Here is a 17,861-nt window from a genome sequence, read left to right as displayed (position 1 = left end):
GCAAACTGGTACAACCACACTGGAAATCAGTCTGGTGGTTCCTCAGAAAACTGGGCATGATACTACTGGAGGACCCCATTATACCACTCCTGGGCATATATCCAGAGGATTCCCCAGCATGAAATAAGGATACATGCTCCACTATGTTCATAGCAGCCCTATTTATAATAGCCAAAAGCTGGAAAGAACCCAGATGTCCCTCAACAGAGGAATGGATACAGAAAATGTGGTATATTTACACAATGGAATACTACTCAGCTATTACAAACAATGAATTCATAAAATTCATAGACAAATGGGTGGAACTAGAAAATATCATCCTCAGTGAGGTAACCCAATCACAAAAGAACACACATGGTATGCACTCACTGATAAGTGGATATTAGCCCAGAAGCTCGGAATGCACAAAACACAATTCACATATCAAATGATGCCCAAGAAAAAGGAAGGAGAGGCCCCTGGTCCTGGAAAGGCTTGATGCAGCAGTGTAGGGGAATACCAGGATAGAGAAGCGGGAGGGGTTTGATTGGGAAATAAGAGGAGGGGAGAGGGCTTATGGGATTTTGGGGGAGGAGGGAACTAGGAAAGGGGAAATCATTTGAAATGTAATTAAAAATGGATGCAAAAATGTGATATATATACACAATGGAGTACTATTCAGCCATTAGAAACAATGAATTCATGAAATTCTTAGACAAATGGATGAAGCTGGAGAACATCATACTAAGTGAGGTAACCCAGTCTCAAAAGATCAATCATGGTATGCACTCACTAATAAATGGATATTAGCCTAGAAAATTGGAATACCAAAAACATAATCCACACATCAAATGATGTCCAAGAACAGAGGAGTGGCCCCTGGTTCTGGAAAGACTCAGTGTATCAGTATAGGGCAAAACCAGAACAGGTAAGTGGGAAGGGGTATATGGAGAAAAGGGGGGAGGGAAGAGGGCTTATGGGACTTTTGGGGAGTTGGGGGCCAGAAAAGGGGAAATCATTTGAAATGTAAATAAAAAATATATCAAATAAAGAAAAAAAAGAAATGTAAATAAATAATATATCTAATAATAAAAAAAGAAAGAAAACTGACAAAATTAGAAAAGAAAGGGCGCATGACCATAGACAATGAAGAAATCCAGAAAATCATTAAGAACATACTTCAAAAACCTATAATCTATAAGAAATAAATAAATTTCTTGATATGTACCACCTACCAAAGTTAAATCAAGATCAGATGAGCAATGCAAGCAGACCTATAACCCCTAGTGAAATAGAAGTAATCATCAAACATCTCCCAATTAAAAAAAGCATAGGACCAAATGGTTTTAGTACAGAATTCTACCAAATCTTCAAAGAAGTGTTAATGCCAATACTCCTCAAATTATTCAAAAAAAAAATAGAAACAGAAGAAACATTGCCCAATTTATTTTATGAGGCCACAGTTGCCCTAATACCCAAAGCACAGACTCAACAAATAAAGAAAATTACAGTCAGACTGTCCTTAGGAACATAGATCCACAAATTCTCAATAAAATACTTGCAAATCAAGTCCAAGAATACAGAAAAAAAAAACATCACCATAATCATGTAGGCTTCATTCCAAGAATGGAGGGATAGTACAAAATACAAAAACAATAAATGTAATTCACTATAGAAATATACTGAAAAAAAACACATGATCAGGTCATTAGGTAAAGAAATGACCAATAATAAAATCCAACATTGCTTCATGAGAAAGGTCCCCCAAAAAACTAAGGATACAAAAGACAGATCTCAAAATAACAGAGGGAATTTACTGCAATACCCAAATGGAGATAAACTCAAAACATTTTTACTGAAATCAGGAAGGAGACATGGTTGTCCACTCTTTTCATACTTATTCAATATAGTAGTGGAATTTCACTTACAGTAATAAGACAACTGAAGGATATTAAGGAGATAAAAATTAGAAAAATGTCAAAATATCTTTATTTGCTAATGAGATGATATTATATATAAGTAACCCTAAAAATCCCACTGCAGAACTCCTACAACAGATAAATACTTTCAGCAAAGTAACAGGATACAAAACTTATTCACAAAAATCAATAGCCCTCTTATATACAAATAGATCTAAGAAAGAAATCAAGGAAACAACACTTTTCACAATAACGTAAAATTATATAAAATATCTTGGGGCAACTCTAACCAAGCAAGTGAAAGATTTATGTGATAGAAATTTCAAGTCTTTTAAGAAATAAATTGAAGAAGATATCAGAAAATGGAAAGATCCCTATGCTCATAGGATTAATACAATAAAAGTGGCCATTATACCAAAAGCAACTACAAATTCAATGCAATCCCCATAAAAATTCCAACACAACTCTTAACAGATTGTGAAATAAAAGTTCTGTTTCATATGGAACACACACACACACACACACTATACCAACACAATCCTGACCAATAAAAGAACTACTAGAGATCTCATCATTCCAATTTCGATTTTCACTACAAAGCTTTAGTAATAAAAAAAAAAAATGGAATTGAACTGGAGTTCCAGACACAAATCCACAGACTTATGGATGCCTGATTTTTGATAAAAAAGTCAAAAATACATATCTAGGAAAAAAGACATTTCCCAAAAATGGGTTATACAGCACACCTCAACTCCCACACAACTCATTGACAATGGCAAAGTTGAACTGGTGCCTAAATAGAGCCGTCACACCTATGTATTGTCATCTTTGACAGAAAGGTTCTCTATATGCTACCAAAAGAGAAATGGAAATGCCTACCTATTCACAAACCTTTGGTCTGCAGCAGAGTCCTGCCTGGAAGATATTCTTGTGCAATGGTGAAACAAAGCACATGAGATTAACAAATGTCTCATTTGACTTAAAATCAGATATTTTAATCATAAAATCAGCCTATAAAAGTAACTTTTATTTCGTCTGATTTAACTGTCATCTCAGACTTGCTAAGGAATAAGCTCACCCTTTCCAGTTCTTTCTGAACTCTGCCTGGTTTGACTCAGCTGTTCAGGCTCAAGTACCTTACTAAGCTGACCGATTCAAACTGGCTTCTCTCAGCTTTTCACTGAATTGCTCTGCTTGGACTCAAATTAACTTTGGCAATATGTTCTCAAATTAACTTTGGCAATATGTTCTAATTTTCTGGTTCCTTCTTCTCTGGCTTGTTCTCTGTTCACCAGTGTCTAGCTTATTCTCTCTGCAACCTGTCTTTGTAAAACTTTCCTGGTAAAATTGCCTTACTGTATCCCACACTACACCCACCCACCCCATTTCTCTTCTCTTCTCTTCTCTTCTCTTCTCTTCTCTTCTCTTCTCTTCTCTTCTCTTCTCTCTCTCTCTCTCTCTCTCTCTCTCTCTCTCTCTCTCTCTCTCTCTCTCTCTCTCTCTCTCTCTCTCTCTCTCTCTCACCTCTCCCTCTCTTTCTAACCCACAGCTCTCTTAAAGATGGCTTAGTGGTTAAGGGCACTGACTGCTCTTCCTGAGGACCTGAGTTCAATTCCCAACAAACACATGGTGCCTCACAAACATCTGTAATGGAATCCAACAGCCTCTTCTGGTATGTCTGAAGACAGCTACAGTGTACTCATATACATAAAATAAATCTTTTTTTTTTAAAGTTGCCTCTCTTTCCTATGCTATTCTCTTAAAAGGCCAGTGCAAGGAGATTGAAACTACACTCAAGAGTACTTGAGGAACCAAGAACAAGAATCTAGAAATCCCAGAGACCTAGAGTAAAACCAAATACTACTGGTCAAAAAACTGCTAATAAAATGACTCCTAATGATAGTCTACTACACTCATATATTATTCAGTCATCATCATCTGAGAAGAGAAACTTCATCCTGTAAGGGATAGTAACAAATACAGCCACACAGCCAGTTGTGTGTGTGTGTGTGTGTGTGACACACACACAGAGAGAGAGAGAGAGAGAGAGGGAGAGAGAGAGAAAGAGAGAGAGAGAGAGAGAGACCCCAATAGTCATGAAATGGAAGACATCAGGAGAACAAACTCCTTAAATCAACTAAGGAAAGCTAATATGAACTCACAAAGACTCAAGCAGCAGGCACAGGGCCTACATTGGTCTGCCTATGCACATACTGTTCAGTTTAGTATTTGTATGGAACTCTGGAATGTATGAAGTACTGGGTCCTTGATTCTTGTGCTTTCTCTTTGGGTCCTTTCTTTCTGATGGCTTGCCTTGTTCAACTTTGATGTAATCATTTTTCTGTTTTAATTTATTACATTCTATTTTGTTATATTTTATTGCCTTCTCTTTCCTAATGAGATATATTAAGGGAGTGGATCTGAATGAAAAGAGAGATGAAGAGAAGCTGGAAGGAGTAGAGGAAAGGGGAAAAGGGGGAAATGTATAATCAGGGTATACTGAAAGAGAAAGTTTGGAAAAAAGGAAGATCCGTGCATGGATAATGCTCCTCTTAGAATCTGTGAACTATTAAACAACAACAACAAAAAAAATAGACAAAGAAACAAAAAAGAAAGAAACAAAGAAAGAAAAAGAGAAGGAAAAATTGTTCACAAATAAAAAATAAATCTTTAAATCTACAAAAATTACAGCAACATCTCTACAGAAACAAAAATTTTTAAAAAGCCCTCAATGTCCAAAATGTGTGACATAATACCACATATTTTAATAGAAGATTATATGGGGTTATTATAAGGAGAATATATATTACATGGAAAATGGAAAATATTAAATATAAAGATAATGCTACCTAACTTTAACGTAAAAATTAAAAGCATCCTATCTCCCTATTTGTTTGGTTTAGTCACCTCTAATAAGTAAACTGAGTCTACCCTAGTCAGGGGTAAAGGCTCTTTCAGGAAAGAATGGAGGCGACTCATCAGATCTCAGCACACTCACTGTGAAGAAGTATTATCACTGGATAAAAGCTAGTCTTGGCAGGCAGTTCAAACGGAGCTAGTGGCCTATACTTCTTCATAATCCATCCCTAAGCCACTGTCACATATTACTAACAGTGCAGACTTGACACAGACTAAATACTGGCATGAAATCAAGACAAGTCTGTGTTTATGGAACAAAGGAAACTATAGATCTGGAATGCAGTAGAGTGTGAGGCAGATGGAATACAGACAGAAAACAATTTCGTTTTCCTATCACTGCCTTCAACTGTACAACATCAACTTCTTTGTCATCCCTTCCTGACTTCAGAAAGACTTGGAAACCTGCTAGATCACTTTTCTTTTCAGGAATCCTTTTTTTTTATTTTATTTTTTATTGAATATAATCTTTATTATATTTCAAATGGTAAAACCTTTCCCTGTTTTCTCCCCTCCCCCAAAACCCCCAACCCCTCCTCCCACACCCTGCCTCCAAGAATATGCCCCTCCACCAGAACCACCCCCACATACCCCCCCTTGATTTCCCTTTGTTGGAGCATCTATTGAGTATTCACCTGACCAAGGACCACTCCTCCCACTGATGCCCTACAAAGCATTCCTCTGCTACATTTTTGGCTGGAACCATGTGTACCACTTGGTTGTTGGTGGGATTGCAAGCTTGTAAAACCACTCTGGAAATCAGAAAATTAGACATAGTACTACCTGAGGACCCAGCTATACCACTCCTGGGCATATACCCAGAAGATGCTCCTACATTTAATAAGGACACATGTTCCACTATGTTCATAACTGCCTTATTTATAATTCCAGAGGCTGGAAAGAACCCAGATGTCCTTCAACAGAGGAATGGATACAGAAACTGTGGTATATATACACAAGGGAGTATTATTCAGCTATTAAAAACAATGAATTCATGAAATTCTTAGGCAAATTGATGGAACTAGAAAGCATCATCCTGAGCAAGGTAACCCAATCACAAAAGAACACATGTACCATAAGTACATGGTATGTGCTCACTGCTAAGTGGATGTTAGCCCAAAAGCTCAAAATAAACAAGTTACAATTCACAGAACACAGGAAGCTCAAAAAGAAGGACTGAAGTGAGGGTGCTTTGGTTCCTCTGAGAAAGGGAACGTAATACTAACAGGAGCAATAATGGTGACCAAGTGTGGAACAGAGACTGAAGTAGGGGCCACACAGAGACTACCCTACCTGGGGATTCATCCTATAAATAGTCACCAAACCCCTGTCACTATTATGGATGACAAGAAGTGCATACCAAAAGGAGCATTCCATGGTTGTCTGCAGAGGGGCCCTACCAGAGCCTTACACATACAGAGGCAGATGTTAGCAGCCAACCATTGGTCTGGGCATGGGGTCCCCAATGGAGGGGTTGGAGGGTGGTGCGGAGGAGCTGAAGGGGTCTACAGCCCCATGGGAATAACAATGATGTAGGCCACCCAGACACCTCAGGACTCCCAGGGACTAAACCATCAACCAAGGGGTACACATGGTTCCAGTCCAATCTTTACAAACTTCTAACTCATGACCTTTCATATCCTGCTGTTATACAGGCTTTAGCCTCAAGATTTGAAGTTGTAAAGGAATGAGGTCATTCTCTTTTCCCCCCTCATCCAATATGCAGTCCTATTATATTTTCCTATATTTTGTGGTAAGGCAGTAGGAACAATGGCTCTTTCTTTTCTTTTCTTTTTCTTTGTTATTGGATATTTATTTACATTTCAAATGTTATCCCCTTTCCAGGCCCCCTCCCCCAAACCCCAATCCCATCCTCCATCTCCCTGCTTCTATGAGGGAGTTCCACCATCCACCCACCCACTCCCACTGCTTCCCACTGGGCTATCATCAAGCCTTCACAGGGCCAAGGGCCTCTCCTCCCATTGATGCCCAACAAGGCCATCCTCTGTTACATATGCAGCTGGAGACATGGGACACTTCATGTGTAACTCTATGGTTGGTGGCTTAGTCCCTGGGATCTCTGGGGGTTCTCGTTGGTTGATATTGTTCTTGCTATTGTTGCAAACCCCTTCAGCTCCTTGAGTTTTTTTCTCTAACTCCTCCATTAAGGACCCCATGCTCAGTCCAATGGTTGGCTGCTAGCATCCACCTCTGTATTTGTCAGTCTCTGGCGAAACCTCTCAGGAGACAGCTACATCAGGCTCATGTCAGCATGTACTTCTTGGCATGCACAATAGTGTTTGGGTTTGGTAACTGTATATGGGATGGATCCCCAGGTGGGGCAGTCTTTGGATGACCTTTCCTTCAGTCTCTACTCCATACTTTGCCCAGCATTTGCTTCCATGAGTATTTTGTTCCCCCTTCTAAGAAGCATCCACACTTTGTCTTCCTTTTTCTTGAGCTCCATGTAGTCTGTGAATTGTATCTTGGGTATTCTGAGCTTTTGGGCTAATACCCACTTATCAGTGAGTGTATAACATGTGTGTTCTGTTGTGATTGGGTTACCTCACTCAGGATGATATTTTCTAGTTCCATCCATCTGCTTAAGAATTTCATGAAGTCACTGTTTTTAATAGCTAAGTAGTATTCCATTGTGTAAATGTACCACATTTTCTGTATTCATTCCTCTGTTGAAGGATATCTGGGTTCTTTCCAGCTTCTGGCTATTATAAATAAAGCTGCTATAAACATAGTGGAGCATGTGTCTTTGTTATATGTTGAAGCAACTTTCTGGGTATATGCCCAGAAGTGGTATAGCTGAGTCCTCCAGTAGTAGTATGTCCAATTTTCTGAGGAACCACCAGACTGATTTCCAGAGTGGTTGTACCAGCTTGCAATCCCACCAAGAATGAAGAAGTGTTCCTGGCTCTTTCTTATCTAATCCCCATTCTATTTGGTTTTTTAATATATATTTTGAGACAGTAATGAAGTATATCTTTCTCCCTTTCTTTTTCTCCCTTCAAATCCTTCCAAATACCCTTCCTTGCTCTTTCAAATTCATGACTTATTTTTATCATTAACTGTTGTTACATAATGTGTGTGTGCATGGTGTGCACATTTGTGTGCATGTGTATATGCATATTCCTGAGTACATGAATAAATACAACCTAAAATCTGTATAATGTTAACATAAATGTGCATATATACATATATACATATATATACATATATATTTCTGCCCCTGCCAGGGCCAACCATTTAGTACTGGATGAGCAGTTGAGACCGCATAAGCTAGCTTCCCCATTTCCATCTTAGTATATCTCCTGGTGTCATCTTTGTTCAAGTCTTGTTTAGGCACCCAGGTTAGTGAGACTTCATGAGCATAACTCAACATTTCTTCCTCTTCCTCCTCCTCCTCCTCCTCCTCCTCTTCCTCCTCCTCCTCCTGTTTGTTTTGTTTCTTAAGACAGAGGTTTTTTTCCTGTGTATCCCTAGCTGTCTGTAGACCAGAATGAGCAACAGATTCACAGAGATCTACCTGCCTTTACCTCCTGAGTGATGAGATTAAACACATTTTCTACCACACCCAGCTAAGTAGTTTTGTTTCCTATTTTTTGATTGATTGATTGATTGATTGATTTTGAGACAGGGTTTCTCTGTGTTGGTTACATCCTTCCTTTGGTAGTGCTCACAGTGTCTTCTAGTCCTCAGAAAAGGGAGAATCAAGTCAGTTCCAGTTCCAGCTCGGGGAGGGGGGGGGAGCTCCAAGCCATTTATTTGTCTGAAGCACATAGTGTCTTCAGGAATAGGGACTTATCTTCTACCTATGAAGAGCAAACAAAACAATAGCCTATAATGTTAGGGGAATCTTAGACAACCCTGACCAACATTTCAGAAGAGTGCTTCCCATGCTTAGTGCTAAGTTTTTGTTAGATCGTCTTTGTCTCTTGGAGAGAGTATTTTCACCCCAGACAGGAAATTTTCATTTAACCTATAAATGTATATTTAAATATTGACTGACATGTATTATAGGTATTTTAGGTGAACAGTTAATAATGTGACTCCTTATGACTTTTCTTTTCAGACATCCTTTTTAATATATTACCTTCCTTCCTCCATCTTCTGTACATATCTCCCACCCAGTCCTTAATTTGAACACCTCATTCTTCTTATTTCCCCATTTAGATCATTTTTACCCTGCTATTCTGCTCTCTGTTGCTCCCTCATACTCCTACAGTGATCTTTGTACATTTCTGGCTTCTGCAATTACTCCCGGATATATACTTACATTTGAAGATTTGGAACTAGGAGCTTCAAATGACATAGAACACGTGATATTTGTCTTTCTGGCTCTGGATTACCTCATTCAATATGATTTTTTATTTTTAGTGCCATCCATTTACCTGCTAAGTTTATTATTTTACTTTTCTTTACAGCTGAATCATATTCCATAGTGTATAGGTAGAACAATTTTATTATTTGTGTGTAAGGTAAAGAAAATTTCCATTTCCTAGCTACTGCAAATAAAACAGCCATGAGCATACTGATCAAGGATCTTTGGAGTAGGATGCTGATTCCTTTGGGTATATATTAGCAAGTGATATAACTGAGTCATAGGATAAATTTATTTTTAATTTTTTGAGAATTCTCCACATTGATTTCCAGAGTGGATAAGCAATTTGCAATCCCACCAATAGTAAGTGAGGTTTTACCTTTTCCCTACGCTCCTGTTAGCTTTGCTGTCAGCTATTTTTGTTGATCTTACCTGATCATTCTGACTGGGGTCAGGGGGTAAAATCTCAAAGTTGTTTTGATTTGTGTTCCTTTAATTGCTAGGGATGATGAACTGTTTTTGAGATGTTTTTTACCCATTTTTCATCTTTTGAAAACTCTGTTCAGATACCAGTCCCATTGTTTGAACTGTTTTCTTAACTCTTTGTTTCATGAAGTTCTTTATATATAAATTCTGGATCTTAATCCTCTGTCAGATGTATAGCTGGCAAAGATTCTCTCCATTCTGTGGGCTTTGAGAAGATAAATAAGATTGACAACCCCTTGGCCCAACTAACCAAAAAAAAAAAAAAAAAAAAAAAAAGTAGAGAACCCAAGTTAACAAAATTAGAAATGAAAAGAAAAAAATTACAAGAGACAGCAAAAAAAAAAAAAAAAAAATCAGACACAATTGGGGACTATTTACACCTCATTAATTTGGGAGCCCTAAAAGAAATGGATAAAAATCTACATTCAATCAAACCACCGAAACTGAACCAAGAAGTCAACAACCAAACAAATTCACAGCAAATGAGGAGATGGAAATAGCAATAAAAAGCCTTCCAACTAAAAAGGGTCCAAGGCCAGATGGATTCTCAGCAGAATTCCACCAGACTTCCAAAGATCTATAACCAATCCTTCTTAAACTATTCAAAAAATAGAAACAAACTCCTTGTATAAAGTCAGTATCATTCTCATACCAAAACCAGGTAGAGACACAAGAGGAAAAAATAAAGCTACATACCAATACTCCTGATGAACATAGATTCAAAAATGCTGAATAAAATACTTGTGAACAGAATACAGACCTATGTCAAAAAAAGTATACATGACAAACACAGTAGCTTTATTACTAAAATACAGAATGGTTCAACAAATAGAAGTCAATAAATGTAATAAGCTACATAAATAGACAAAAAGACAAAAATCACATGATAATCTCAATAGACACAGAAAAGTTCTTGACAAATCTAACAAACCTTCAGATAAAATGTCCTAGAGAAAGTAGGATTAAAGGGAATTTACCTAATCCCCATTCTTATGTCACAACTGAATACTGATTAACTCTCTGTGGCATACATTTTTAAAAATATATTGGCTTTCATTAAGAAAACATTGTTCTACCATGCAGAAAATCTGTCTCCAACTTTTCTTCCAATGCTCCTTCAATGTACACCCTAAAAACACCTATGTAAAACACATATGTAAATCTTTCTACCAAAATACACTTGTCTGGTAGCAAGTTGTCTTGAGATGGCTTCTGTCAAGAAATGAAAGCATGGCTACATTCCCATTTGACCCTTGATAAAACCAAACTGTTTTTAAGAAACTTAATGGCTACAGGCTGCTCCCTGCTGCCCTTCATTCCACTGTGCACTCTCCAGTTCTACTTCTTTCTCAAATATGCACTATTTACATCATCAAACCTATATTGGAAGGACATGTCAAATCACAAAATCTCACAAATCTTTATACTTAAACCTCTGAGTTGTTTTAAGGGTAGAAATATCCTCTATTCTTATTAAGAAAGGAAGGAAGGAAGGAAGGAAGGAAGGAAGGAAGGAAGAAAGAAAGAAAGAAAGAAAGAAAGAAAGAAAGAAAGAAAGAAAGAAAGAAAACTAATTTTCATCATTTCTCAACCTTTTAGCTACAATCAAATAAAAACACTAATGTCTGAAGTTTGGGAGACTGACTAAAATCCTTGCTCGAGAAGCATCAGGACATGGTGCATATTGCCAGCATACACATAAAGGCCAGGTATGGCTGTGTATATCTGTAACCCCATCTAGGAAGTAGTCAGGGTCAAGAAGTTTCTAGGAAGTCATTGGCCAGACAATCTAAACAAAATAGCAAGCTAGGTATAGTAAGAGACCAAATAAATATAAACAAACAAACAAACAAACAGGTGAAGAATGTTAGACACTCTACATGGCGTGCACATGTGGGTGAATGCACACACACACACACACACACACAGAGAGAGAGAGAGAGAGAGAGAGAGAGAGAGAGAGAGAGAGAATTAACACGTAACTTGAGGATGTAAGGAAATGGGAACATTTGTCCACTATTGGTAGTATTGCAAACTGGTATGTCCACTGTAGAAACTGGTGTGATGAATTCTCAAAAATGTAAAAATATATGTATTATATGAAGCAGCTATGCCACACTTTGGCATATGCCAAAAGAACTCAACATCTTACTTCACAGATACTTCTTCAGCCATATTCATTGATCCTTTATTCAAAATAAATATGGAAGCAACCTAAACTGAGAAGAATCTACTACGGCCACTTCATTAAACCAGTATAAATTCTAACTACATCTAAATATTCTGCTTTATATACACAATTAAGTGCAATTCTCATCTCTCATTAAAAAAAGTTTCTTTTGCAGCAGAAATAGATAATTGCAGAAAGACACAACTGGTCAAAATGCAGAGAACAACAAACTGGCATGCTGAGCCCCATTTGATACAACTACAATAAAGCCTCTCTACTTAATGGCCAGAACACATCAGAGAAAAATTAGCTGAAAGATGATAAGACCAGGGTTATAAGAGGACCAGGACATCTGCTGGGAGACAATGTTTTTTATATAGGAAAGCAAAGCTGCATACATAAAATCTCAATAGCAGTAGCCTATACGAGACCTGAAAATGACAATGCCAGTTGGATGGGTAAAATCACAGAAGGCCTCATTCCCAGATGAAGAACTACAAATTCGAGGAATAATTGGTCTACCAAGAATGAACACACTAATAGGTTATATAATCCCAAGTGATTAGTCCTAAAATGAATGTCACTTTACAATGAAAGTATAAAGACATATCTAAATGGAGCCAAATTCTAGGGAAGCAAACTATCCCTAGAAAATGTTTTCTGAAATTGAAAAATCTCATCCCAAGGGCAAAAAAACAAAGAATTGAAGTTTGAGACCTCTTTTCTTAGAGTTAAAATGCAGCTCCCAGTTATGGTCATATAAGCACGAGTAGCACATAAGTTCCAAACCCTGGAGCTTAGAGGTCCAGCTCTGGGGTAAAACACGGCCTCTTTCCATGTTTAAAACTCATTCCCAAAGAACTGTAATCAATTCTAGACTATACTCCCTCAAAAACTCAGAACTTTTACTATCACAGTACCCACACTTCTTGTCTCCTGTCTATGGTCTCATTTCTTTGTCCAGTCATTCCAAGTTAGGGACTCCTTTTTCCATCCTAAAACATTTCCTCACATTCAACTCAGAGAATAACGCTATGACCCCATTCTGTTGTCTCCTTGAACAGTGCCAAAGATTTTCAGGTACACAGCACACATGATCTAAGTGCAGTGCAGTTTTACTCCAGTTACCTCCTAGCTCAAAAAGTAAAAATAGTTCATTTTTTTGAAAAAATGACTTCTTACATTTTTTGATATAGATCTATCTTACTTCAAAAACTATTGTGCTGGTCAAGACATGAAATGTTTTGTGTCGATCCTCGTATCAAAACTTTTGATTTATGTGTCTAGGTTGGAGTATCTGTAGAATCCAGAAAACTAAAATGGGAACAGTAGGAGTAAAAAAAAGTAATGGGAATGGCAGAACATGGTGATGTAGTAATGCTATAGGAGAAATGGAATACTGGGGAGGTGGGATTACAGAGGAAACAGTGAGGAAGGATATTTGAGAAAGCCACAACCTACTATATTACAAGGTTGAGATGTGTATGCATGGGAATGTGTGGTAACTTTATTTGGAGTTTCCTATGCTACACAGTGGATAGTGCTCCTTGTAAAAGTCATAGGATGTCAAATAAAGTCTAATGCCAGGCATGTGATATCTCCCTTAGTGTCACTACTGGGGAATGTTCCAGAGACCCTCTAAAACAATACAGGGTATTAGCATTGCTATTGGTTGTCCACCATAACTTGAAGGTAAGACCTTACTGCTGATGACACTAAATACTTTGGTCACAGAACATTCAGAAACCAAGCAGTACTGACTAGGAAGCTTCTTCCCTGATAACTAGTACTAGAAGGAACTAAATATGCTCCTGAGAGATATAGTATTCAATAGTCTTATCTAATTATGAACCCTACAAGCTACAATCCAGACCAGCCTGGAAAGATATGCCCATCAGTGCAATAGTAAAATGAATGCTCTAACCGTAACTAACAACTTTCTAATTAGACATAAGGTTCACTCCACAGTAGGAAACATATGTCTGGTACTATGAATCTGACTAAGAACCCATGGCTGGGGAGCTCATGGATCCCAGTGGTGAAGATACTCCTATTATTTTACTACATGGGCACAATATCAAACCTCTCTCCAAAGGAACACATCTCTTTTATTAGATATTTGCTTTACTTACATTTCAAATATTATTCCATTTCCTCCTTTCCCCTCCAAAACCCCCTATCCCATACCACCCCCTGCCTACTACTCCTCTATTTTCCTGACCTGACATTCCCCTACACTGGAACATCAAGCCTTCACAGGACCAATGACCTCTCTTCTCATTGATGTCTGAAAAGGCCATCCTCTACTACATATGTAGCTGGAGCCATGGGTCCCTCATTGTGTGTACTCTTTGGTTGGTGGTTTAGTTCCTGGGAGCTCTGGCAGTACTGGTTGGTACATATTATTGTTCCTCCGTGGGGTTGCAAACCTCTTCAGCTCCTTGGATCCTTTCTCTAGCACCTCCATTGGGGACCCTATGACCAGTCTATTAGTTGGCTGTGAGCCATGGCTATTTTGATTCACCTTCTAAGAAGGGCCGAAGAATCCACACTTTGGTCTTCCTTCTTCTTGAGCTTCATGTAGTCTGTGAATTGTATCTTGGGTGATGTATCTAAGCTGTTGGGCTAATATCCACTCATCAGCATGTGCATAACACATGTGTTCTGTTGTGATTGGGTTACCTCACTCAGGATGATATTTTCTAGTTCCATCCATTTGCCTAAGAATTTCATGAAGTCATTGTTTTTAATAGTTGAATAGTACTCCATTGTATAAATGTACCATATTTTCTATATCCATTCCTTTGTGGACATCTGGGTTCTTTCTGGGTTCTAGCTATTATAAATATGCCTGCTATGAACATAGTAGAACATGTGTCCTTATTACATGTTAGAGCATCTTCTAGGTATTATGGCCAGGAGTGGTATAGCTGGGTCTTCAGATAGTATTATGTCCAATTTTCTGAGGAACCATCAAACTGATTTCCAGAGGGGTTGTTCCAGCTTGCAATCCCATCACCAAGGGAGGAGTGTAAAGGAACACATCTTTCCTCACAGATCAGTACAGCTCTCAGGCTTCATCAGAGAAGCTTCTTTGCATAGTGCAAAGTGGTTAATGCAGAGATTCACAAAAGGCCAACATTCAGAGAATACGTGCCTATCGAATATTCAGCCATAGATGAGACATCTATAACACACTCTCACCCTAAACCTCAGGGAACATCAAAGAAAAAGGGGTGGAAATTTTAAAAGACAGATATTCAGGAAGACTGGAGCAAAATGATGTTCCAAAACATAACAGGACTGGTGTACTCATGAATTCACAGTAGCTGTGGTTGTCTACACAAAATGAAGCCTGTCAATATTCCAGTAGTGAAGGGAGAAGGACTCATAAGCCCCCTACAGGTGGGATACCCAATTTTATTTAGGGGTGTGGTCTCTGGTAGGTCAGCTTCTCTCAAGTGAATGACTACACATCTATACCTATATAGGCCTGTAGTAGAGGATGGCCTATATAAAAGAAAAGAGAACATGATACTGGGTAGAGGTAAGGAGGTGGGTCTGGGATGAGTTAGGGGAGATGTAGGGAGGGATTATGACCAAAATACATTAAAATTGTGTATAAAATTCCCAATGAATTAATTTAAAATACTACATTTTAAAGATATGAATTATTATAAATCTCCCAATTCTACTGAAAGAAGCCACAAGCCCTCAAAACACATCCATGGATTCATTCCTGTTGTAGCAGTATTGTAAAACATGAGAAAGTCACCAGATCAAAAAATATATAAAATTATTTTCATGATGTATCCCATAATACATATATAGCAGTCACAGAATTGAAGCAAATTAAGATCTTACCATTTCATGCCCATTCTGCCCCAGATCTAAGTAAACAAAACACTAGGAAGCTGTGTTTTTTAAATGCTTAGGATTCTTGAACTAGAAACTCTCTTCAGGAAGATGGTATTGCTATAAAGCTTAGTAAGTATCCATTATTATGAAGCCATAGTAATCAGGGCATCTTTCTGTTTCTGAGATTGACATATATGTTTCTAAGAAGAAAACTCTTAGGAACAGTCTCAAATAGTGTGAAAAACACAAATTTACATTTTCATAAGCACTGTAGTCCAATTTGGAATACACCTGAAGCCTAATTCTGCTTCCTTAAGACCATTACTACAAAGTAATTCAATATTCATCGTTATACACTAACTTTTGTGGCACGACCCCATGGAACATATGGGCAGTTTGCATGGGAGGACTAAGGGCTAAAGTTAGAGCATAAAACAGCAGCAAATAGGTGAGAAAACTAGTGTAATCTGAAATATTTTTCAAATATTAGTATCATTAAAATGTTCTCTGTGCAAAGATTTTTTACCTGAGGAATATCGAATGGCTGAGAAGCACCTAAAGAAATGTTCAACATCCTTAGTGATCATGAAAATGCAAATCAAAACAACCCTGAGATTTCACCCCACACCAGTCAGAATGGCTAAGGCTAAAAACTCAGGAGAAAACAGGTGCTGGCAAGGATGTAAAGAAAGAGGAACACTCCTCCACTGCTGGTGGGGTTGCAAGCTGGTACTACTACTCTGGAAATCAGTCTGGCAATTCCTCAGAAAACTGGGAATGATACTTCCAGAGGACCCAGCTATACCACTCCTGGGCATATACCCAGAGGATTCCCCAGCATGTAATAAGGATACATGTTCTACTACGTTCATAGCAGCCCTATTTATAATAGCCAGAAGCTGAGAAGAACCCAGATGTCCCTCAACAGAGGAATGGATACAGAAAATGTGGTATATATACACAATGGAGTACTATTCAGCCATTAGAAACAATGAATTCATGAAATTCTTAGACAAATGGATGGAACTGAAGAATATCATCCTAAGTGAGGTAACCCAGTCTCAAAAGAACACTCATGGTATGCACTCACTGATAAGCAGTACCCAAGACACAATTCACATATCAAATGATGCCCAAGAAGAAGGAAGGAGTGGCCCCTGGTCCTAGAAAGGCTCAGTGCAGCAGTGTAGGGGAATACCAGGACAGGGAAATGGAAATGGGGGAGGGAAGAAGGCTTATGGGACTTTCAGGGAGGGGGTATACAGGAAAGGGGAAGTCATTTGAAATGTAAATAAAGAATATATCGAATAAAAAAAAACATTCTCTGTGGACAAATACTAGCAGCCAACCATTGTACTGAGCACAGGGTTCACAATGGAGGAGCTGGAGGGCAGACTGGAGGAGGTGGGGGGGGGGGTTTGCAGTCCCTTGGGAGAACAATGATGTCGACCAACCAGGCACCCCAGGGCTCCCAGAGACTAAGCCATCACCTAAGGGGTACACATGGCTCCAGGCAAAAGAGTGGCAGAGGAATGCCTTGCCAGGCATCAGTGGAAGGAGAGGTCCTTGGTACTGTGAAGGCTCAATAGAGGCCCCAGTGTGGGGAAATCGAGTGAGGGGTCGTGGAAGTGGGTTGGGTGGAGGGGAATATTCTTGGAGGCAGGGAGTGGGAGGATGGGTTGGGAGTTTCAAGGAGGGGGGAAACCAGGAAGGGGTATAACATTTGAAATGTAAATGAAGAATATATTCAATAAAAAAAAGAATTTAAAAAAATGTTTCTGTGCTATATAAATCATAACCTTTCTACCTCTCCATTACAGTACTATCATCATTTTAAACAACTGAGGCAACTAAACAATATCCAAATTAGTCACTGAAAATAAGGCTAATCATAATAGTTTATGGCTTCCTCTAAAATTCTGGAATACAGAGAAATAAAATTGCCCTGTAAACATAAAATGCTACTGGTCTAATGCATCAGAACACAGGTGCAAAACCACTTCAAATGACAAATAGAAGCCAGGACTGAAAGAATGTTCAATTAATTACTTTACTATGTTTGTGTTAAATGTGTCTATCAAAGAGAAATCAGAAGCAAATAAAAAAGGCACTTAGGAACACTGCACCTTAGCAATGCTCATGGAAGCACTTATACACAAAAGAATCTGAAAAAAAAATGAAACCCACTGTAAAGACCATT

Source organism: Apodemus sylvaticus, chromosome 5, assembly GCF_947179515.1.
Source record: "Apodemus sylvaticus chromosome 5, mApoSyl1.1, whole genome shotgun sequence".
Lineage (NCBI taxonomy): Eukaryota > Metazoa > Chordata > Mammalia > Rodentia > Muridae > Apodemus > Apodemus sylvaticus.
The sequence above is the reverse complement of the archived record's forward strand: the minus strand, read 5'-3'. Positions refer to the sequence as shown.